Genomic DNA, 24,926 nt, shown 5'->3' with positions numbered 1-24,926 from the left:
TTCTCCAACTTAAGTAGCACAGTCGGAAAATTGGTTGCAGAATGTTCTAAATCATAAGGGAAGTAAACTGAAAAGTTTTACATCACGTTAGCAGATAGTACATTTTGAGCATAATTGAAAGCTGCACTCTTTTTGGCTGAGTACGTTACATCATGTTCTGAGCAATCTGTGTTAAGTATATGTACACCACAATTCAGGCTGAAGTGCAAATGTATAGATTACATAAATACTTCTGAGAACTATGTAATACTCTAAATAAAGTTCAATTCAGGAACATACCACATAGTATTTACTTTGCTTTTGCCTTTAGCTTACGATTGCTTTCAAATACTGAAGTTGTGCAATTGGTGATATTAATTAATGTATGTTCTCCAACTTTAGTAGCATACTCATACAATTGGTTGCAGACTGTTCTAAAACATAAGGAAAGAAAAGTTGAAAGTTTTACATGAAGTTAGCAGAAAGTACATTTTGAGTAGAATTGAAAGGTGCATCTTTTTGGCGGAGTACGTTACTTCATGTTCTGAGCAATCTGTGTTAGGCATATGTACACCACAATCCAGGCTGAAGTTGAAATGTATAGAATTTAAATGAATACTTCTGAGAACTATGTAATACTCTAAATAAGGTTCAATTCAGGAACCTACCACATATCATTTACTTTGCATTTGCCTTTAGCTTAAGATTGCTTTCAAATACTAAAGTTGTGCATTTGTTGATATTGCTGTAAGTATCTTCTCCAATTTTAGTAGCACACTCGGAAAATTGGTTGCAGACTGTTCTAAATCATCAGGGAAGTAAATTTAAAAATTTTTACATGACGTTAGCAGATATTACATTTTCAGCATAATTGAAAGGTGCACTCTTTTTGGCTGAGTACGTTACTTCATGTTCTGAGCAGTCTGTGTTAAGTATATGTACACCACTATTCAGGCTGAAGTGCAAATGTATAGAAATTACATGAATACTTCTGAGAACTGTGTAATACTCCAAATAAAGTTCAATTCAGGAACATACCACATAACATTTACTATGCATTTGCCTTTAGCTTACGATTGCTTTCAAATACTAAAGTTGTGCATTTGGTGATATTGATGAAAGTATCTTTTCCAACTTTAGTAGCACACTCGGAAATTTGGTTTACTGTATACTATAAATTGAATACTATGTAATACTCTAAATAAAGTTCAATTCAGGAACACACCACCTAGCATTTACGTTGCATTTGCCTTTAGCTTACGATTGCTTTCAAATACTGAAGTTGCGCAATTGGTGATATTAATTAATGTATCTTCTCCAATTTTAGTAGCACACTCATTAAATTGGTTGCAGACTGTTCTAAAACATCAGGAAAGAAAAGTTGACAGTTTTACATGAAGTTAGCAGAAAGTACATTTTGAGTAGAATTGAAAGGTGCATCTTTTTGGCGGAGTACGTTACTTCATGTTCTGAGCAATCTGTGTTAGGCATATGTACACCACAATCCAGGCTGAAGTTGAAATGTATAGAATTTAAATGAATTCTTCTGAGAACTATGTAATACTCTAAATAAAGTTCAATTCAGGAACCTACCACATATCATTTACTTTGCATTTGCCTTTAGCTTACGATTGCTTTCAAATACTAAAGTTGTGCATTTGGTGATATTGCTGAAAGTATCTTCTCCAATTTTTGTAGCACACTCGGAAAATTGGTTGCAGACTGTACTAAACCATCAGGGAAGTAAGTTTAAAAATTTTTACATGACGTTAGCAGATATTACATTTTCAGCATAATTGAAAGGTGCACTCTTTTTGGCTGAGTACGTTACTTCATGTTCTGAGCAGTCTGTGTTAAGTATATGTACACCACTATTCAGGCTGAAGTGCAAATGTATAGAAATTACATGAATACTTCTGAGAACTGTGTAATACTCCAAATAAAGTTCAATTCAGGAACATACCACATAACATTTACTATGCATTTGCCTTTAGCTTACGATTGCTTTCAAATACTAAAGTTGTGCATTTGGTGATATTGATGAAAGTATCTTTTCCAACTTTAGTAGCACACTCGGAAATTTGGTTTACTGAATACTATAAATTGAATACTATGTAATACTCTAAATAAAGTTCAATTCAGGAACACACCACCTAGCATTTACGTTGCATTTGCCTTTAGCTTACGATTGCTTTCAAATACTGAAGTTGTGCAATTGGTGATATTAATTAATGTATGTTCTCCAACTTTAGTAGCATACTCATACAATTGGTTGCAGACTGTTCTAAAACATAAGGAAAGAAAAGTTGAAAGTTTTACATGAAGTTAGCAGAAAGTACATTTTGAGTAGAATTGAAAGGTGCATCTTTTTGGCGGAGTACGTTACTTCATGTTCTGAGCAATCTGTGTTAGGCATATGTACACCACAATCCAGGCTGAAGTGCAAATGTATAGATTACATAAATACTTCTGAGAACTATGTAATACTCTAAATAAGGTTCAATTCAGGAACCTACCACATATCATTTACTTTGCATTTGCCATTAGCTTAAGATTGCTTTCAAATACTAAAGTTTTGCATTTGTTGATATTGCTGTAAGTATCTTCTCCAATTTTAGTAGCACACTCGGGAAATTGGTTGCAGACTGTTCTAAATCATCAGGGAAATAAATTTAAAAATTTTTACATGACGTTAGCAGATATTACATTTTCAGCATAATTGAAAGGTGCACTCTTTTTGGCTGAGTACGTTACTTCATGTTCTGAGCAGTCTGTGTTAAGTATATGTACACCACTATTCAGGCTGAAGTGCAAATGTATAGAAATTACATGAATACTTCTGAGAACTGTGTAATACTCTAAATAAAGTTCAATTCAGGAACATACCACATAGCATTTACTTTGCATTTGCCTTTAGCTTACGATTGCTTTCAAATACTAAAGTTGTGCATTTGGTGATATTGCTGAAAGTATCTTCTCCAATTTTAGTAGCACACTCGGAAAATTGGTTGCAGACTGTACTAAACCATCAGGGAAGTAAGTTTAAAAATTTTTACATGACGTTAGCAGATATTACATTTTCAGCATAATTGAAAGGTGCACTCTTTTTGGCTGAGTACGTTACTTCATGTTCTGAGCAGTCTGTGTTAAGTATATGTACACCACTATTCAGGCTGAAGTGCAAATGTATAGAAATTACATGAATACTTCTGAGAACTGTGTAATACTCCAAATAAAGTTCAATTCAGGAACATACCACATAACATTTACTATGCATTTGCCTTTAGCTTACGATTGCTTTCAAATACTAAAGTTGTGCATTTGGTGATATTGCTGTAAGTATCTTCTCCAATTTTAGTAGCACACTCGGAAAATTGGTTGCAGACTGTTCTAAATCATCAGGGAAGTAAATTTAAAAATTTTTACATGACGTTAGCAGATATTACATTTTCAGCATAATTGAAAGGTGCACTCTTTTTGGCTGAGTACGTTACTTCATGTTCTGAGCAGTCTGTGTTAAGTATATGTACACCACTATTCAGGCTGAAGTGCAAATGTATAGAAATTACATGAATACTTCTGAGAACTGTGTAATACTCCAAATAAAGTTCAATTCAGGAACATACCACATAACATTTACTATGCATTTGCCTTTAGCTTACGATTGCTTTCAAATACTAAAGTTGTGCATTTGGTGATATTGATGAAAGTATCTTTTCCAACTTTAGTAGCACACTCGGAAATTTGGTTTACTGAATACTATAAATTGAATACTATGTAATACTCTAAATAAAGTTCAATTCAGGAACACACCACCTAGCATTTACGTTGCATTTGCCTTTAGCTTACGATTGCTTTCAAATACTGAAGTTGTGCAATTGGTGATATTAATTAATGTATGTTCTCCAACTTTAGTAGCATACTCATACAATTGGTTGCAGACTATTCTAAAACATAAGGAAAGAAAAGTTGAAAGTTTTACATGAAGTTAGCAGAAAGTACATTTTGAGTAGAATTGAAAGGTGCATCTTTTTGGCGGAGTACGTTACTTCATGTTCTGAGCAATCTGTGTTAGGCATATGTACACCACAATCCAGGCTGAAGTGCAAATGTATAGATTACATAAATACTTCTGAGAACTATGTAATACTCTAAATAAGGTTCAATTCAGGAACCTACCACATATCATTTACTTTGCATTTGCCATTAGCTTAAGATTGCTTTCAAATACTAAAGTTTTGCATTTGTTGATATTGCTGTAAGTATCTTCTCCAATTTTAGTAGCACACTCGGGAAATTGGTTGCAGACTGTTCTAAATCATCAGGGAAATAAATTTAAAAATTTTTACATGACGTTAGCAGATATTACATTTTCAGCATAATTGAAAGGTGCACTCTTTTTGGCTGAGTACGTTACTTCATGTTCTGAGCAGTCTGTGTTAAGTATATGTACACCACTATTCAGGCTGAAGTGCAAATGTATAGAAATTACATGAATACTTCTGAGAACTGTGTAATACTCTAAATAAAGTTCAATTCAGGAACATACCACATAGCATTTACTTTGCATTTGCCTTTAGCTTACGATTGCTTTCAAATACTGCAGTTGTGCAATTGGTGATATTAATTAATGTATCTTCTCCAACTTAAGTAGCACAGTCGGAAAATTGGTTGCAGACTGTTCTAAATCATAAGGGAAGTAAACTGAAAAGTTTTACATGACGTTAGCAGATAGCACATTTTGAGCATAATTGAAAGGTGCACTCTTTTTGGCCGAGTACGTTACTTCATGTTCTGAGCAATCTGTGTTAAGGATATGTACACCACAATTTAGGCTGAAGTGCAAATGTATAGAAATTACATGAATACTTCTGAGAACTATGTAATTCTCTAAATAAAGTTGAATTCAGGAAACTACCACATAGCATTTACATTGCAACTGCCTTTAGCTGTCCTCTCCTTTCAAAAACTAAAGTTCTATAAGTGGATCTGGTGATATTGAAGTAACTTCTCCAACTTTAACAGCACCCTCATAAATTTCGTTGCAGACAGTTGTAAATGGAATGTGCACTCTTTTTGGATGAGTACGTTACTTCATGTTCTGAGCATTCTGTGTTAAGTATATGTACACCACTACTGAGAACCATGGAGAACTCAAAATTAAGTTCAATTCAGGAACCCAGCACACTCATAAAATTGGTTGCAGACTGTTCTAAAACATTAGGAAAGAAAAGTTGAAAGTTTTACATGAAGTTAGCAGAAAGTACATTTTGAGTAGATTTGAAAGCTGCATCTTTTTGGCGGAGTACGTTACTTCATGTTCTGAGCAATCTGTGTTAAGTATATGTACACCACAATCCAGGCTGAAGTTGAAATGTATAGAAATTAAATGAAAACTTCTGAGAACTATGTAATACTCTAAATAAAGTTCAATTCAGGAACCTACCACATATCATTTACTTTGCATTTGCAATTAGCTTACGATTGCTTTCAAATACTGAAGTTGTGCAATTGGTGATATTAATTAATGTATGTTCTCCAACTTTAGTAGCATACTCATACAATTGGTTGCAGACTGTTCTAAACCATCAGGGAAGTAAGTTTAAAAATTTTTACATGACGTTAGCAGATATTACATTTTCAGCATAATTGAAAGGTGCACTCTTTTTGGCTGAGTACGTTACTTCATGTTCTGAGCAATCTGTGTTAAGTATATGTACACCACAATTCAGGCTGAAGTGCAAATGTTTAGAAATTACATAAATACTTCTGAGAACTAAGTAATACTCTAAATAAGGTTCAATTCAGGAACATACCACATAGCATTTACTTTGCATTTGCCTTTAGCTTACGATTGCTTTCAAATACTGAAGTTGTGCAATTGGTGATATTAATTAATGTATCTTCTCCAACTTAAGTAGCACAGTCGGAAAATTGGTTGCAGAATGTTCTAAATCATAAGGGAAGTAAACTGAAAAGTTTTACATCACGTTAGCAGATAGTACATTTTGAGCATAATTGAAAGCTGCACTCTTTTTGGCTGAGTACGTTACATCATGTTCTGAGCAATCTGTGTTAGGCATATGTACACCACAATCCAGGCTGAAGTTGAAATGTATAGAATTTAAATGAATACTTCTGAGAACTATGTAATACTCTAAATAAGGTTCAATTCAGGAACCTACCACATATCATTTACTTTGCATTTGCCTTTAGCTTAAGATTGCTTTCAAATACTAAAGTTGTGCATTTGTTGATATTGCTGTAAGTATCTTCTCCAATTTTAGTAGCATACTCATACAATTGGTTGCAGACTGTTCTAAAACATAAGGAAAGAAAAGTTGAAAGTTTTACATGAAGTTAGCAGAAAGTACATTTTGAGTAGAATTGAAAGGTGCATCTTTTTGGCGGAGTACGTTACTTCATGTTCTGAGCAATCTGTGTTAGGCATATGTACACCACAATCCAGGCTGAAGTTGAAATGTATAGAATTTAAATGAATACTTCTGAGAACTATGTAATACTCTAAATAAGGTTCAATTCAGGAACCTACCACATATCATTTACTTTGCATTTGCCTTTAGCTTAAGATTGCTTTCAAATACTAAAGTTGTGCATTTGTTGATATTGCTGTAAGTATCTTCTCCAATTTTAGTAGCACACTCGGAAAATTGGTTGCAGACTGTTCTAAATCATCAGGGAAGTAAATTTAAAAATTTTTACATGACGTTAGCAGATATTACATTTTCAGCATAATTGAAAGGTGCACTCTTTTTGGCTGAGTACGTTACTTCATGTTCTGAGCAGTCTGTGTTAAGTATATGTACACCACTATTCAGGCTGAAGTGCAAATGTATAGAAATTACATGAATACTTCTGAGAACTGTGTAATACTCCAAATAAAGTTCAATTCAGGAACATACCACATAACATTTACTATGCATTTGCCTTTAGCTTACGATTGCTTTCAAATACTAAAGTTGTGCATTTGGTGATATTGATGAAAGTATCTTTTCCAACTTTAGTAGCACACTCGGAAATTTGGTTTACTGAATACTATAAATTGAATACTATGTAATACTCTAAATAAAGTTCAATTCAGGAACACACCACCTAGCATTTACGTTGCATTTGCCTTTAGCTTACGATTGCTTTCAAATACTGAAGTTGCGCAATTGGTGATATTAATTAATGTATCTTCTCCAATTTTAGTAGCACACTCATTAAATTGGTTGCAGACTGTTCTAAAACATCAGGAAAGAAAAGTTGACAGTTTTACATGAAGTTAGCAGAAAGTACATTTTGAGTAGAATTGAAAGGTGCATCTTTTTGGCGGAGTACGTTACTTCATGTTCTGAGCAATCTGTGTTAGGCATATGTACACCACAATCCAGGCTGAAGTTGAAATGTATAGAATTTAAATGAATACTTCTGAGAACTATGTAATACTCTAAATAAGGTTCAATTCAGGAACCTACCACATATCATTTACTTTGCATTTGCCTTTAGCTTAAGATTGCTTTCAAATACTAAAGTTGTGCATTTGTTGATATTGCTGTAAGTATCTTCTCCAATTTTAGTAACACACTCGGGAAATTGGTTGCAGACTGTTCTAAATCATCAGGGAAATAAATTTAAAAATTTTTACATGACGTTAGCAGATATTACATTTTCAGCATAATTGAAAGGTGCACTCTTTTTGGCTGAGTACGTTACTTCATGTTCTGAGCAGTCTGTGTTAAGTATATGTACACCACTATTCAGGCTGAAGTGCAAATGTATAGAAATTACATGAATACTTCTGAGAACTGTGTAATACTCTAAATAAAGTTCAATTCAGGAACATACCACATAGCATTTACTTTGCATTTGCCTTTAGCTTACGATTGCTTTCAAATACTGAAGTTGTGCAATTGGTGATATTAATTAATGTATCTTCTCCAACTTAAGTAGCACAGTCGGAAAATTGGTTGCAGAATGTTCTAAATCATAAGGGAAGTAAACTGAAAAGTTTTACATCACGTTAGCAGATAGTACATTTTGAGCATAATTGAAAGCTGCACTCTTTTTGGCTGAGTACGTTACATCATGTTCTGAGCAATCTGTGTTAAGTATATGTACACCACAATTCAGGCTGAAGTGCAAATGTATAGATTACATAAATACTTCTGAGAACTATGTAATACTCTAAATAAAGTTCAATTCAGGAACATACCACATAGTATTTACTTTGCTTTTGCCTTTAGCTTACGATTGCTTTCAAATACTGAAGTTGTGCAATTGGTGATATTAATTAATGTATGTTCTCCAACTTTAGTAGCATACTCATACAATTGGTTGCAGACTGTTCTAAAACATAAGGAAAGAAAAGTTGAAAGTTTTACATGAAGTTAGCAGAAAGTACATTTTGAGTAGAATTGAAAGGTGCATCTTTTTGGCGGAGTACGTTACTTCATGTTCTGAGCAATCTGTGTTAGGCATATGTACACCACAATCCAGGCTGAAGTTGAAATGTATAGAATTTAAATGAATACTTCTGAGAACTATGTAATACTCTAAATAAGGTTCAATTCAGGAACCTACCACATATCATTTACTTTGCATTTGCCTTTAGCTTAAGATTGCTTTCAAATACTAAAGTTGTGCATTTGTTGATATTGCTGTAAGTATCTTCTCCAATTTTAGTAGCACACTCGGAAAATTGGTTGCAGACTGTTCTAAATCATCAGGGAAGTAAATTTAAAAATTTTTACATGACGTTAGCAGATATTACATTTTCAGCATAATTGAAAGGTGCACTCTTTTTGGCTGAGTACGTTACTTCATGTTCTGAGCAGTCTGTGTTAAGTATATGTACACCACTATTCAGGCTGAAGTGCAAATGTATAGAAATTACATGAATACTTCTGAGAACTGTGTAATACTCCAAATAAAGTTCAATTCAGGAACATACCACATAACATTTACTATGCATTTGCCTTTAGCTTACGATTGCTTTCAAATACTAAAGTTGTGCATTTGGTGATATTGATGAAAGTATCTTTACCAACTTTAGTAGCACACTCGGAAATTTGGTTTACTGAATACTATAAATTGAATACTATGTAATACTCTAAATAAAGTTCAATTCAGGAACACACCACCTAGCATTTACGTTGCATTTGCCTTTAGCTTACGATTGCTTTCAAATACTGAAGTTGCGCAATTGGTGATATTAATTAATGTATCTTCTCCAATTTTAGTAGCACACTCATTAAATTGGTTGCAGACTGTTCTAAAACATCAGGAAAGAAAAGTTGACAGTTTTACATGAAGTTAGCAGAAAGTACATTTTGAGTAGAATTGAAAGGTGCATCTTTTTGGCGGAGTACGTTACTTCATGTTCTGAGCAATCTGTGTTAGGCATATGTACACCACAATCCAGGCTGAAGTTGAAATGTATAGAATTTAAATGAATACTTCTGAGAACTATGTAATACTCTAAATAAGGTTCAATTCAGGAACCTACCACATATCATTTACTTTGCATTTGCCTTTAGCTTAAGATTGCTTTCAAATACTAAAGTTGTGCATTTGTTGATATTGCTGTAAGTATCTTCTCCAATTTTAGTAGCACACTCGGGAAATTGGTTGCAGACTGTTCTAAATCATCAGGGAAATAAATTTAAAAATTTTTACATGACGTTAGCAGATATTACATTTTCAGCATAATTGAAAGGTGCACTCTTTTTGGCTGAGTACGTTACTTCATGTTCTGAGCAGTCTGTGTTAAGTATATGTACACCACTATTCAGGCTGAAGTGCAAATGTATAGAAATTACATGAATACTTCTGAGAACTGTGTAATACTCTAAATAAAGTTCAATTCAGGAACATACCACATAGCATTTACTTTGCATTTGCCTTTAGCTTACGATTGCTTTCAAATACTGAAGTTGTGCAATTGGTGATATTAATTAATGTATCTTCTCCAACTTAAGTAGCACAGTTGGAAAATTGGTTGCAGAATGTTCTAAATCATAAGGGAAGTAAACTGAAAAGTTTTACATCACGTTAGCAGATAGTACATTTTGAGCATAATTGAAAGCTGCACTCTTTTTGGCTGAGTACGTTACATCATGTTCTGAGCAATCTGTGTTAAGTATATGTACACCACAATTCAGGCTGAAGTGCAAATGTATAGATTACATAAATACTTCTGAGAACTATGTAATACTCTAAATAAAGTTCAATTCAGGAACATACCACATAGTATTTACTTTGCTTTTGCCTTTAGCTTACGATTGCTTTCAAATACTGAAGTTGTGCAATTGGTGATATTAATTAATGTATGTTCTCCAACTTTAGTAGCATACTCATACAATTGGTTGCAGACTGTTCTAAAACATAAGGAAAGAAAAGTTGAAAGTTTTACATGAAGTTAGCAGAAAGTACATTTTGAGTAGAATTGAAAGGTGCATCTTTTTGGCGGAGTACGTTACTTCATGTTCTGAGCAATCTGTGTTAGGCATATGTACACCACAATCCAGGCTGAAGTTGAAATGTATAGAATTTAAATGAATACTTCTGAGAACTATGTAATACTCTAAATAAGGTTCAATTCAGGAACCTACCACATATCATTTACTTTGCATTTGCCTTTAGCTTAAGATTGCTTTCAAATACTAAAGTTGTGCATTTGTTGATATTGCTGTAAGTATCTTTTCCAACTTTAGTAGCACACTCGGAAATTTGGTTTACTGAATACTATAAATTGAATACTATGTAATACTCTAAATAAAGTTCAATTCAGGAACACACCACCTAGCATTTACGTTGCATTTGCCTTTAGCTTACGATTGCTTTCAAATACTGAAGTTGTGCAATTGGTGATATTAATTAATGTATGTTCTCCAACTTTAGTAGCATACTCATACAATTGGTTGCAGACTATTCTAAAACATAAGGAAAGAAAAGTTGAAAGTTTTACATGAAGTTAGCAGAAAGTACATTTTGAGTAGAATTGAAAGGTGCATCTTTTTGGCGGAGTACGTTACTTCATGTTCTGAGCAATCTGTGTTAGGCATATGTACACCACAATCCAGGCTGAAGTGCAAATGTATAGATTACATAAATACTTCTGAGAACTATGTAATACTCTAAATAAGGTTCAATTCAGGAACCTACCACATATCATTTACTTTGCATTTGCCATTAGCTTAAGATTGCTTTCAAATACTAAAGTTTTGCATTTGTTGATATTGCTGTAAGTATCTTCTCCAATTTTAGTAGCACACTCGGGAAATTGGTTGCAGACTGTTCTAAATCATCAGGGAAATAAATTTAAAAATTTTTACATGACGTTAGCAGATATTACATTTTCAGCATAATTGAAAGGTGCACTCTTTTTGGCTGAGTACGTTACTTCATGTTCTGAGCAGTCTGTGTTAAGTATATGTACACCACTATTCAGGCTGAAGTGCAAATGTATAGAAATTACATGAATACTTCTGAGAACTGTGTAATACTCTAAATAAAGTTCAATTCAGGAACATACCACATAGCATTTACTTTGCATTTGCCTTTAGCTTACGATTGCTTTCAAATACTGCAGTTGTGCAATTGGTGATATTAATTAATGTATCTTCTCCAACTTAAGTAGCACAGTCGGAAAATTGGTTGCAGACTGTTCTAAATCATAAGGGAAGTAAACTGAAAAGTTTTACATGACGTTAGCAGATAGCACATTTTGAGCATAATTGAAAGGTGCACTCTTTTTGGCCGAGTACGTTACTTCATGTTCTGAGCAATCTGTGTTAAGGATATGTACACCACAATTTAGGCTGAAGTGCAAATGTATAGAAATTACATGAATACTTCTGAGAACTATGTAATTCTCTATATAAAGTTGAATTCAGGAAACTACCACATAGCATTTACATTGCAACTGCCTTTAGCTGTCCTCTCCTTTCAAAAACTAAAGTTCTATAAGTGGATCTGGTGATATTGAAGTAACTTCTCCAACTTTAACAGCACCCTCATAAATTTCGTTGCAGACAGTTGTAAATGGAATGTGCACTCTTTTTGGATGAGTACGTTACTTCATGTTCTGAGCATTCTGTGTTAAGTATATGTACACCACTACTGAGAACCATGGACAACTCAAAATTAAGTTCAATTCAGGAACCCAGCACACTCATAAAATTGGTTGCAGACTGTTCTAAAACATTAGGAAAGAAAAGTTGAAAGTTTTACATGAAGTTAGCAGAAAGTACATTTTGAGTAGATTTGAAAGCTGCATCTTTTTGGCGGAGTACGTTACTTCATGTTCTGAGCAATCTGTGTTAAGTATATGTACACCACAATCCAGGCTGAAGTTGAAATGTATAGAAATTAAATGAAAACTTCTGAGAACTATGTAATACTCTAAATAAAGTTCAATTCAGGAACCTACCACATATCATTTACTTTGCATTTGCAATTAGCTTACGATTGCTTTCAAATACTGAAGTTGTGCAATTGGTGATATTAATTAATGTATGTTCTCCAACTTTAGTAGCATACTCATACAATTGGTTGCAGACTGTTCTAAAACATAAGGAAAGAAAAGTTGAAAGTTTTACATGAGGTTAGCAGATAGTACATTTTGAGCAGAATTGAAAGGTGCACTCTTTTTGGCGGAGTACGTTACTTCATCTTCTGAGCAATCTGTGTTAAGTATATGTACACCACAATTCAGTCTGAGGTGCAAATGTATAGAAATTAAATGAATTCTTCTGAGAACTATGTAATACTCTAAATAAAGTTCAATTCAGGAACCTACCACATATCATTTACTTTGCATTTGCCTTTAGCTTACGATTGCTTTCAAATACTAAAGTTGTGCATTTGGTGATATTGCTGAAAGTATCTTCTCCAATTTTAGTAGCACACTCGGAAAATTGGTTGCAGACTGTACTAAACCATCAGGGAAGTAAGTTTAAAAATTTTTACATGACGTTAGCAGATATTACATTTTCAGCATAATTGAAAGGTGCACTCTTTTTGGCTGAGTACGTTACTTCATGTTCTGAGCAATCTGTGTTAAGTATATGTACACCACAATTCAGGCTGAAGTGCAAATGTTTAGAAATTACATAAATACTTCTGAGAACTAAGTAATACTCTAAATAAGGTTCAATTCAGGAACATACCACATAGCATTTACTTTGCATTTGCCTTTAGCTTACGATTGCTTTCAAATACTGAAGTTGTGCAATTGGTGATATTAATTAATGTATCTTCTCCAACTTAAGTAGCACAGTCGGAAAATTGGTTGCAGAATGTTCTAAATCATAAGGGAAGTAAACTGAAAAGTTTTACATCACGTTAGCAGATAGTACATTTTGAGCATAATTGAAAGCTGCACTCTTTTTGGCTGAGTACGTTACATCATGTTCTGAGCAATCTGTGTTAAGTATATGTACACCACAATTCAGGCTGAAGTGCAAATGTATAGATTACATAAATACTTCTGAGAACTATGTAATACTCTAAATAAAGTTCAATTCAGGAACATACCACATAGTATTTACTTTGCTTTTGCCTTTAGCTTACGATTGCTTTCAAATACTGAAGTTGTGCAATTGGTGATATTAATTAATGTATGTTCTCCAACTTTAGTAGCATACTCATACAATTGGTTGCAGACTGTTCTAAAACATAAGGAAAGAAAAGTTGAAAGTTTTACATGAAGTTAGCAGAAAGTACATTTTGAGTAGAATTGAAAGGTGCATCTTTTTGGCGGAGTACGTTACTTCATGTTCTGAGCAATCTGTGTTAGGCATATGTACACCACAATCCAGGCTGAAGTTGAAATGTATAGAATTTAAATGAATACTTCTGAGAACTATGTAATACTCTAAATAAGGTTCAATTCAGGAACCTACCACATATCATTTACTTTGCATTTGCCTTTAGCTTAAGATTGCTTTCAAATACTAAAGTTGTGCATTTGTTGATATTGCTGTAAGTATCTTCTCCAATTTTAGTAGCACACTCGGAAAATTGGTTGCAGACTGTTCTAAATCATCAGGGAAGTAAATTTAAAAATTTTTACATGACGTTAGCAGATATTACATTTTCAGCATAATTGAAAGGTGCACTCTTTTTGGCTGAGTACGTTACTTCATGTTCTGAGCAGTCTGTGTTAAGTATATGTACACCACTATTCAGGCTGAAGTGCAAATGTATAGAAATTACATGAATACTTCTGAGAACTGTGTAATACTCCAAATAAAGTTCAATTCAGGAACATACCACATAACATTTACTATGCATTTGCCTTTAGCTTACGATTGCTTTCAAATACTAAAGTTGTGCATTTGGTGATATTGATGAAAGTATCTTTTCCAACTTTAGTAGCACACTCGGAAATTTGGTTTACTGAATACTACAAATTGAATACTATGTAATACTCTAAATAAAGTTCAATTCAGGAACACACCACCTAGCATTTACGTTGCATTTGCCTTTAGCTTACGATTGCTTTCAAATACTGAAGTTGCGCAATTGGTGATATTAATTAATGTATCTTCTCCAATTTTAGTAGCACACTCATTAAATTGGTTGCAGACTGTTCTAAAACATCAGGAAAGAAAAGTTGACAGTTTTACATGAAGTTAGCAGAAAGTACATTTTGAGTAGAATTGAAAGGTGCATCTTTTTGGCGGAGTACGTTACTTCATGTTCTGAGCAATCTGTGTTAGGCATATGTACACCACAATCCAGGCTGAAGTTGAAATGTATAGAATTTAAATGAATTCTTCTGAGAACTATGTAATACTCTAAATAAAGTTCAATTCAGGAACCTACCACATATCATTTACTTTGCATTTGCCTTTAGCTTACGATTGCTTTCAAATACTAAAGTTGTGCATTTGGTGATATTGCTGAAAGTATCTTCTCCAATTTTTGTAGCACACTCGGAAAATTGGTTGCAGACTGTACTAAACCATCAGGGAAGTAAGTTTAAAAATTTTTACATGACGTTAGCAGATATTACATTTTCAGCATAATTGAAAGGTGCACTCTTTTTGGCTGAGTACGTTACTTCATGTTCTGAGCAGTCTGTGTTAAGTATATGTACACCACTATTCAGGCTGAAGTGCAAATGTATAGAAATTACATGAATACTTCTGAGAACTGTGTAATACTCCAAATAAAGTTCAATTCAGGAACATACCACATAACATTTACTATGCATTTGCCTTTAGCTTACGATTGCTTTCAAATACTAAAGTTGTGCATTTGGTGATATTGATGAAAGTATCTTTTCCAACTTTAGTAGCACACTCGGAAATTTGGTTTACTGAATACTATAAATTGAATACTATGTAATACTCTAAATAAAGTTCAATTCAGGAACACACCACCTAGCATTTACGTTGCATTTGCCTTTAGCTTACGATTGCTTTCAAATACTGAAGTTGTGCAATTGGTGATATTAATTAATGTATGTTCTCCAACTTTAGTAGCATACTCATACAATTGGTTGCAGACTGTTCTAAAACATAAGGAAAGAAAAGTTGAAAGTTTTACATGAAGTTAGCAGAAAGTACATTTTGAGTAGAATTGAAAGGTGCATCTTTTTGGCGGAGTACGTTACTTCATGTTCTGAGCAATCTGTGTTAGGCATATGTACACCACAATCCAGGCTGAAGTGCAAATGTATAGATTACATAAATACTTCTGAGAACTATGTAATACTCTAAATAAGGTTCAATTCAGGAACCTACCACATATCATTTACTTTGCATTTGCCATTAGCTTAAGATTGCTTTCAAATACTAAAGTTTTGCATTTGTTGATATTGCTGTAAGTATCTTCTCCAATTTTAGTAGCACACTCGGGAAATTGGTTGCAGACTGTTCTAAATCATCAGGGAAGTAAATTTAAAAATTTTTACATGACGTTAGCAGATATTACATTTTCAGCATAATTGAAAGGTGCACTCTTTTTGGCTGAGTACGTTACTTCATGTTCTGAGCAGTCTGTGTTAAGTATATGTACACCACTATTCAGGCTGAAGTGCAAATGTATAGAAATTACATGAATACTTCTGAGAACTGTGTAATACTCCAAATAAAGTTCAATTCAGGAACATACCACATAACATTTACTATGCATTTGCCTTTAGCTTACGATTGCTTTCAAATACTAAAGTTGTGCATTTGGTGATATTGATGAAAGTATCTTTTCCAACTTTAGTAGCACACTCGGAAATTTGGTTTACTGAATACTATAAATTGAATACTATGTAATACTCTAAATAAAGTTCAATTCAGGAACACACCACCTAGCATTTACGTTGCATTTGCCTTTAGCTTACGATTGCTTTCAAATACTGAAGTTGCGCAATTGGTGATATTAATTAATGTATCTTCTCCAATTTTAGTAGCACACTCATTAAATTGGTTGCAGACTGTTCTAAAACATCAGGAAAGAAAAGTTGACAGTTTTACATGAAGTTAGCAGAAAGTACATTTTGAGTAGAATTGAAAGGTGCATCTTTTTGGCGGAGTACGTTACTTCATGTTCTGAGCAATCTGTGTTAGGCATATGTACACCACAATCCAGGCTGAAGTTGAAATGTATAGAATTTAAATGAATTCTTCTGAGAACTATGTAATACTCTAAATAAAGTTCAATTCAGGAACCTACCACATATCATTTACTTTGCATTTGCCTTTAGCTTACGATTGCTTTCAAATACTAAAGTTGTGCATTTGGTGATATTGCTGAAAGTATCTTCTCCAATTTTTGTAGCACACTCGGAAAATTGGTTGCAGACTGTACTAAACCATCAGGGAAGTAAGTTTAAAAATTTTTACATGACGTTAGCAGATATTACATTTTCAGCATAATTGAAAGGTGCACTCTTTTTGGCTGAGTACGTTACTTCATGTTCTGAGCAGTCTGTGTTAAGTATATGTACACCACTATTCAGGCTGAAGTGCAAATGTATAGAAATTACATGAATACTTCTGAGAACTGTGTAATACTCCAAATAAAGTTCAATTCAGGAACATACCACATAACATTTACTTTGCATTTGCCTTTAGCTTACGATTGCTTTCAAATACTGCAGTTGTGCAATTGGTGATATTAATTAATGTATCTTCTCCAACTTAAGTAGCACAGTCGGAAAATTGGTTGCAGACTGTTCTAAATCATAAGGGAAGTAAACTGAAAAGTTTTACATGACGTTAGCAGATAGCACATTTTGAGCATAATTGAAAGGTGCACTCTTTTTGGCCGAGTACGTTACTTCATGTTCTGAGCAATCTGTGTTAAGGATATGTACACCACAATTTAGGCTGAAGTGCAAATGTATAGAAATTACATGAATACTTCTGAGAACTATGTAATTCTCTAAATAAAGTTGAATTCAGGAAACTACCACATAGCATTTACATTGCAACTGCCTTTAGCTGTCCTCTCCTTTCAAAAACTAAAGTTCTATAAGTGGATCTGGTGATATTGAAGTAACTTCTCCAACTTTAACAGCACCCTCATAAATTTCGTTGCAGACAGTTGTAAATGGAATGTGCACTCTTTTTGGATGAGTACGTTACTTCATGTTCTGAGCATTCTGTGTTAAGTATATGTACACCACTACTGAGAACCATGGACAACTCAAAATTAAGTTCAATTCAGGAACCCAGCACACTCATAAAATTGGTTGCAGACTGTTCTAAAACATTAGGAAAGAAAAGTTGAAAGTTTTACATGAAGTTAGCAGAAAGTACATTTTGAGTAGATTTGAAAGCTGCATCTTTTTGGCGGAGTACGTTACTTCATGTTCTGAGCAATCTGTGTTAAGTATATGTACACCACAATCCAGGCTGAAGTTGAAATGTATAGAAATTAAATGAAAACTTCTGAGAACTATGTAATACTCTAAATAAAGTTCAATTCAGGAACCTACCACATATCATTTACTTTGCATTTGCAATTAGCTTACGATTGCTTTCAAATACTGAAGTTGTGCAATTGGTGATATTAATTAATGTATGTTCTCCAACTTTAGTAGCATACTCATACAATTGGTTGCAGACTGTTCTAAAACATAAGGAAAGAAAAGTTGAAAGTTTTACATGAGGTTAGCAGATAGTACATTTTGAGCAGAATTGAAAGGTGCATCTTTTTGGCGGAGTACGTTACTTCATGTTCTGAGCAATCTGTGTTAGGCATATGTACACCACAATCCAGGCTGAAGTTGAAATGTATAGAATTTAAATGAATACTTCTGAGAACTATGTAATACTCTAAATAAGGTTCAATTCAGGAACCTACCACATATCATTTACTTTGCATTTGCCTTTAGCTTAAGATTGCTTTCAAATACTAAAGTTGTGCATTTGTTGATATTGCTGTAAGTATCTTCTCCAATTTTAGTAGCACACTCGGAAAATTGGTTGCAGACTGTTCTAAATCATCAGGGAAGTAAATTTAAAAATTTTTACATGACGTTAGCAGATATTACATTTTCAGCATAATTGAAAGGTGCACTCTTTTTGGCTGAGTACGTTACTTCATGTTCTGAGCAGTCTGTGTTAAGTATATGTACACCACTATTCAGGCTGAAGTGCAAATGTATAGAAATTACATGAATACTTCTGAGAACTGTGTAATACTCCAAATAAAGTTCAATTCAGGAACATACCACATAACATTTACTATGCATTTGCCTTTAGCTTACGATTGCTTTCAAATACTAAAGTTGTGCATTTGGTGATATTGATGAAAGTATCTTTTCCAACTTTAGTAGCACACTCGGAAATTTGGTTTACTGAATACTACAAATTGAATACTATGTAATACTCTAAATAAAGTTCAATTCAGGAACACACCACCTAGCATTTACGTTGCATTTGCCTTTAGCTTACGATTGCTTTCAAATACTGAAGTTGCGCAATTGGTGATATTAATTAATGTATCTTCTCCAATTTTAGTAGCACACTCATTAAATTGGTTGCAGACTGTTCTAAAACATCAGGAAAGAAAAGTTGACAGTTTTACATGAAGTTAGCAGAAAGTACATTTTGAGTAGAATTGAAAGGTGCATCTTTTTGGCGGAGTACGTTACTTCATGTTCTGAGCAATCTGTGTTAGGCATATGTACACCACAATCCAGGCTGAAGTTGAAATGTATAGAATTTAAATGAATTCTTCTGAGAACTATGTAATACTCTAAATAAAGTTCAATTCAGGAACCTACCACATATCATTTACTTTGCATTTGCCTTTAGCTTACGATTGCTTTCAAATACTAAAGTTGTGCATTTGGTGATATTGCTGAAAGTATCTTCTCCAATTTTTGTAGCACACTCGGAAAATTGGTTGCAGACTGTACTAAACCATCAGGGAAGTAAGTTTAAAAATTTTTACATGACGTTAGCAGATATTACATTTTCAGCATAATTGAAAGGTGCACTCTTTTTGGCTGAGTACGTTACTTCATGTTCTGAGCAGTCTGTGTTAAGTATATGTACACCACTATTCAGGCTGAAGTGCAAATGTATAGAAATTACATGAATACTTCTGAGAACTGTGTAATACTCCAAATAAAGTTCAATTCAGGAACATACCACATAACATTTACTATGCATTTGCCTTTAGCTTACGATTGCTTTCAAATACTAAAGTTGTGCATTTGGTGATATTGATGAAAGTATCTTTTCCAACTTTAGTAGCACACTCGGAAATTTGGTTTACTGAATACTATAAATTGAATACTATGTAATACTCTAAATAAAGTTCAATTCAGGAACACACCACCTAGCATTTACGTTGCATTTGCCTTTAGCTTACGATTGCTTTCAAATACTGAAGTTGTGCAATTGGTGATATTAATTAATGTATGTTCTCCAACTTTAGTAGCATACTCATACAATTGGTTGCAGACTGTTCTAAAACATAAGGAAAGAAAAGTTGAAAGTTTTACATGAAGTTAGCAGAAAGTACATTTTGAGTAGAATTGAAAGGTGCATCTTTTTGGCGGAGTACGTTACTTCATGTTCTGAGCAATCTGTGTTAGGCATATGTACACCACAATCCAGGCTGAAGTGCAAATGTATAGATTACATAAATACTTCTGAGAACTATGTAATACTCTAAATAAGGTTCAATTCAGGAACCTACCACATATCATTTACTTTGCATTTGCCATTAGCTTAAGATTGCTTTCAAATACTAAAGTTTTGCATTTGTTGATATTGCTGTAAGTATCTTCTCCAATTTTAGTAGCACACTCGGGAAATTGGTTGCAGACTGTTCTAAATCATCAGGGAAGTAAATTTAAAAATTTTTACATGACGTTAGCAGATATTACATTTTCAGCATAATTGAAAGGTGCACTCTTTTTGGCTGAGTACGTTACTTCATGTTCTGAGCAGTCTGTGTTAAGTATATGTACACCACTATTCAGGCTGAAGTGCAAATGTATAGAAATTACATGAATACTTCTGAGAACTGTGTAATACTCCAAATAAAGTTCAATTCAGGAACATACCACATAACATTTACTATGCATTTGCCTTTAGCTTACGATTGCTTTCAAATACTAAAGTTGTGCATTTGGTGATATTGATGAAAGTATCTTTTCCAACTTTAGTAGCACACTCGGAAATTTGGTTTACTGAATACTATAAATTGAATACTATGTAATACTCTAAATAAAGTTCAATTCAGGAACACACCACCTAGCATTTACGTTGCATTTGCCTTTAGCTTACGATTGCTTTCAAATACTGAAGTTGCGCAATTGGTGATATTAATTAATGTATCTTCTCCAATTTTAGTAGCACACTCATTAAATTGGTTGCAGACTGTTCTAAAACATCAGGAAAGAAAAGTTGACAGTTTTACATGAAGTTAGCAGAAAGTACATTTTGAGTAGAATTGAAAGGTGCATCTTTTTGGCGGAGTACGTTACTTCATGTTCTGAGCAATCTGTGTTAGGCATATGTACACCACAATCCAGGCTGAAGTTGAAATGTATAGAATTTAAATGAATTCTTCTGAGAACTATGTAATACTCTAAATAAAGTTCAATTCAGGAACCTACCACATATCATTTACTTTGCATTTGCCTTTAGCTTACGATTGCTTTCAAATACTAAAGTTGTGCATTTGGTGATATTGCTGAAAGTATCTTCTCCAATTTTTGTAGCACACTCGGAAAATTGGTTGCAGACTGTACTAAACCATCAGGGAAGTAAGTTTAAAAATTTTTACATGACGTTAGCAGATATTACATTTTCAGCATAATTGAAAGGTGCACTCTTTTTGGCTGAGTACGTTACTTCATGTTCTGAGCAGTCTGTGTTAAGTATATGTACACCACTATTCAGGCTGAAGTGCAAATGTATAGAAATTACATGAATACTTCTGAGAACTGTGTAATACTCCAAATAAAGTTCAATTCAGGAACATACCACATAACATTTACTATGCATTTGCCTTTAGCTTACGATTGCTTTCAAATACTAAAGTTGTGCATTTGGTGATATTGATGAAAGTATCTTTTCCAACTTTAGTAGCACACTCGGAAATTTGGTTTACTGAATACTATAAATTGAATACTATGTAATACTCTAAATAAAGTTCAATTCAGGAACACACCACCTAGCATTTACGTTGCATTTGCCTTTAGCTTACGATTGCTTTCAAATACTGAAGTTGTGCAATTGGTGATATTAATTAATGTATGTTCTCCAACTTTAGTAGCATACTCATACAATTGGTTGCAGACTGTTCTAAAACATAAGGAAAGAAAAGTTGAAAGTTTTACATGAAGTTAGCAGAAAGTACATTTTGAGTAGAATTGAAAGGTGCATCTTTTTGGCGGAGTACGTTACTTCATGTTCTGAGCAATCTGTGTTAGGCATATGTACACCACAATCCAGGCTGAAGTGCAAATGTATAGATTACATAAATACTTCTGAGAACTATGTAATACTCTAAATAAGGTTCAATTCAGGAACCTACCACATATCATTTACTTTGCATTTGCCATTAGCTTAAGATTGCTTTCAAATACTAAAGTTTTGCATTTGTTGATATTGCTGTAAGTATCTTCTCCAATTTTAGTAGCACACTCGGGAAATTGGTTGCAGACTGTTCTAAATCATCAGGGAAATAAATTTAAAAATTTTTACATGACGTTAGCAGATATTACATTTTCAGCATAATTGAAAGGTGCACTCTTTTTGGCTGAGTACGTTACTTCATGTTCTGAGCAGTCTGTGTTAAGTATATGTACACCACTATTCAGGCTGAAGTGCAAATGTATAGAAATTACATGAATACTTCTGAGAACTGTGTAATACTCTAAATAAAGTTCAATTCAGGAACATACCACATAGCATTTACTTTGCATTTGCCTTTAGCTTACGATTGCTTTCAAATACTAAAGTTGTGCATTTGGTGATATTGCTGAAAGTATCTTCTCCAATTTTAGTAGCACACTCGGAAAATTGGTTGCAGACTGTACTAAACCATCAGGGAAGTAAGTTTAAAAATTTTTACATGACGTTAGCAGATATTACATTTTCAGCATAATTGAAAGGTGCACTCTTTTTGGCTGAGTACGTTACTTCATGTTCTGAGCAGTCTGTGTTAAGTATATGTACACCACTATTCAGGCTGAAGTGCAAATGTATAGAAATTACATGAATACTTCTGAGAACTGTGTAATACTCCAAATAAAGTTCAATTCAGGAACATACCACATAACATTTACTATGCATTTGCCTTTAGCTTACGATTGCTTTCAAATACTAAAGTTGTGCATTTGGTGATATTGCTGTAAGTATCTTCTCCAATTTTAGTAGCACACTCGGAAAATTGGTTGCAGACTGTTCTAAATCATCAGGGAAGTAAATTTAAAAATTTTTACATGACGTTAGCAGATATTACATTTTCAGCATAATTGAAAGGTGCACTCTTTTTGGCTGAGTACGTTACTTCATGTTCTCAGCAGTCTGTGTTAAGTATATGTACACCACTATTCAGGCTGAAGTGCAAATGTATAGAAATTACATGAATACTTCTGAGAACTGTGTAATACTCCAAATAAAGTTCAATTCAGGAACATACCACATAACATTTACTATGCATTTGCCTTTAGCTTACGATTGCTTTCAAATACTAAAGTTGTGCATTTGGTGATATTGATGAAAGTATCTTTTCCAACTTTAGTAGCACACTCGGAAATTTGGTTTACTGAATACTATAAATTGAATACTATGTAATACTCTAAATAAAGTTCAATTCAGGAACACACCACCTAGCATTTACGTTGCATTTGCCTTTAGCTTACGATTGCTTTCAAATACTGAAGTTGTGCAATTGGTGATATTAATTAATGTATGTTCTCCAACTTTAGTAGCATACTCATACAATTGGTTGCAGACTATTCTAAAACATAAGGAAAGAAAAGTTGAAAGTTTTACATGAAGTTAGCAGAAAGTACATTTTGAGTAGAATTGAAAGGTGCATCTTTTTGGCGGAGTACGTTACTTCATGTTCTGAGCAATCTGTGTTAGGCATATGTACACCACAATCCAGGCTGAAGTGCAAATGTATAGATTACATAAATACTTCTGAGAACTATGTAATACTCTAAATAAGGTTCAATTCAGGAACCTACCACATATCATTTACTTTGCATTTGCCATTAGCTTAAGATTGCTTTCAAATACTAAAGTTTTGCATTTGTTGATATTGCTGTAAGTATCTTCTCCAATTTTAGTAGCACACTCGGGAAATTGGTTGCAGACTGTTCTAAATCATCAGGGAAATAAATTTAAAAATTTTTACATGACGTTAGCAGATATTACATTTTCAGCATAATTGAAAGGTGCACTCTTTTTGGCTGAGTACGTTACTTCATGTTCTGAGCAGTCTGTGTTAAGTATATGTACACCACTATTCAGGCTGAAGTGCAAATGTATAGAAATTACATGAATACTTCTGAGAACTGTGTAATACTCTAAATAAAGTTCAATTCAGGAACATACCACATAGCATTTACTTTGCATTTGCCTTTAGCTTACGATTGCTTTCAAATACTGCAGTTGTGCAATTGGTGATATTAATTAATGTATCTTCTCCAACTTAAGTAGCACAGTCGGAAAATTGGTTGCAGACTGTTCTAAATCATAAGGGAAGTAAACTGAAAAGTTTTACATGACGTTAGCAGATAGCACATTTTGAGCATAATTGAAAGGTGCACTCTTTTTGGCCGAGTACGTTACTTCATGTTCTGAGCAATCTGTGTTAAGGATATGTACACCACAATTTAGGCTGAAGTGCAAATGTATAGAAATTACATGAATACTTCTGAGAACTATGTAATTCTCTAAATAAAGTTGAATTCAGGAAACTACCACATAGCATTTACATTGCAACTGCCTTTAGCTGTCCTGTCCTTTCAAAAACTAAAGTTCTATAAGTGGATCTGGTGATATTGAAGTAACTTCTCCAACTTTAACAGCACCCTCATAAATTTCGTTGCAGACAGTTGTAAATGGAATGTGCACTCTTTTTGGATGAGTACGTTACTTCATGTTCTGAGCATTCTGTGTTAAGTATATGTACACCACTACTGAGAACCATGGACAACTCAAAATTAAGTTCAATTCAGGAACCCAGCACACTCATAAAATTGGTTGCAGACTGTTCTAAAACATTAGGAAAGAAAAGTTGAAAGTTTTACATGAAGTTAGCAGAAAGTACATTTTGAGTAGATTTGAAAGCTGCATCTTTTTGGCGGAGTACGTTACTTCATGTTCTGAGCAATCTGTGTTAAGTATATGTACACCACAATCCAGGCTGAAGTTGAAATGTATAGAAATTAAATGAAAACTTCTGAGAACTATGTAATACTCTAAATAAAGTTCAATTCAGGAACCTACCACATA

This window comes from Hemitrygon akajei, chromosome 14 (assembly GCF_048418815.1).
Source record: "Hemitrygon akajei chromosome 14, sHemAka1.3, whole genome shotgun sequence".
Classification (NCBI taxonomy): Eukaryota; Metazoa; Chordata; class Chondrichthyes; order Myliobatiformes; family Dasyatidae; genus Hemitrygon; species Hemitrygon akajei.
Note: the sequence above shows the minus strand (reverse complement) of the source record.